The sequence below is a fragment of the Marmota monax genome, unplaced genomic scaffold, assembly GCF_021218885.2.
Source record: "Marmota monax isolate L192 unplaced genomic scaffold, Marmota_monax_Labrador192_F-V1.1 WCK01_AAM20220418_F8-fsc00033, whole genome shotgun sequence".
Taxonomy (NCBI): Eukaryota; Metazoa; Chordata; class Mammalia; order Rodentia; family Sciuridae; genus Marmota; species Marmota monax.
In genome coordinates, this window is record NW_026694282.1 from 13,362,689 (window position 1) to 13,364,434 (window position 1,746).

Genomic DNA, 1,746 nt, shown 5'->3' on the forward strand with positions numbered 1-1,746 from the left:
TAAAAATTGTGTGCTATATGCAATATTGGAGAAAATGCTTTTTAATTCTGTTCTATTTCTCAGATTATTAGATGGAGCTGAAGTTTAGTCAGATTCAATGATATATATGTTATTGTTTATATATCACAATTTATCAATTTCAGCTTTATCAAATTTATGAATATGGCTGCTATGACCCTTCTTATACACATCTCCTTGTACACATATGCAACAGATTTTCTAAGGCATATATTTAAAAGGATAATGCAGTAAAGTGTCTGTGAATATTGACCTTTAAAGATATTGCCAAAATGTCTTACGAAGTGATTTTTCCAATTTATATTCTTAACATCACTGAATTCCCATCGACTGCATATTTATGCTGATACTGTTAAATTTCTTAAATTTTGCCAGTGCCATGAATGTGCAATATTATTTCTCATTGGTCTTAATTTCCATTCTCCTATGCACTAATGAAGTTGAGCATCATTTTATATTTTTTAATGACAAATATTGTTTTCTGTTCTGTGACGTGCTTGCTATTTTGCCCATTTCCACATTATTTTCTAAGAGTTCTTAATATATTTATATATTCTAGATACTAGTACTTTATCAGAAATTTGTTGTAAATATCTCCTCTCAATTATAGCTTTTTAAAAATTTCTCAAATGGTTCTCTTGCTGAGCTGAATCCCTTAATTTTAGTATAATCAGATTTATCAATTTTTTACAGTTATTTTTAGGATTTTACTTGAGATATTGTTTCTTATATAGTTTGATCATGATGGTATTTCCTATATTTTCTTCCAAAACTTTAAAACACTTCTTCATTTTCTGGCAAAAAGCTTGGTGAAAACACTGGCTACAGCTCTTGGTGTAGCAGGAAATGCAAGGCAGAAAGCAATATATGATTGCATGGCCTTGTTGTGGCTGCTTTCTATGGAGTGGTATGCTTTGTTAAAGAGAGGTTTTTCCTTATTCTGCCAATCAAAGCTCAGTTTCCATATTAGATATTTTATGTACATAATTAATACATTTGGGACAACTCCTTTTCACAGAACATAAGATTCACAAGGAAACAGTATCCTCTCTCTGTTGTAAAGGTAACCTCTAGCTGCTGGATAGTTGGTTGTCAGTGTAAGTCTGCTGTTTATCCCTTGCACATCAATGTACAGGGTTGGAAGAATAGGACAAGCCTATGATTTCAAGACATTTGAGTTGACTTGGTGTTTAGAAGGGCATCTTTTCCAAATGGCAAATACAGAAGGGATCAGATATGATGGCTTGTGGGAGCATCGATATCTCTTCCTTTCCTCTGTCCTCAAAATGAGGATCAGTCATTTCAGCCCTTTTTGAGTACATTAGTACATTTGGCAGCCACTGATACCTGGATAAAGGATCTTTCAGATTTAACATGTTAATGAGAACAGAGGCTGTGTGTAGATGTTGAGCAAGAATGGGAAGTTTGTTCAGCCCTAGCCATGAATGGAGGCTTTGGTCATGGTGGTTGTACGAGGTAGATGGCCTTCTTATTCATTTTTGGATTCTTACCACAGAAACAACTAAAAGCCATATTGATCAAGCGTTATCAAAAATTTTGATGTTGAGTCATGAAAGATATCTTTTTAGGTCACTAAAATTTCAGTAGAAGTCAATAATAAAACTAAAATAAGAAATTTTCATCTTTTGAAATTAATCAAGATACTTTCCAATATCCTCTGCATCACAAAAGAAACTAGAAAACATTCCAACTGAATGAAAATAGCAA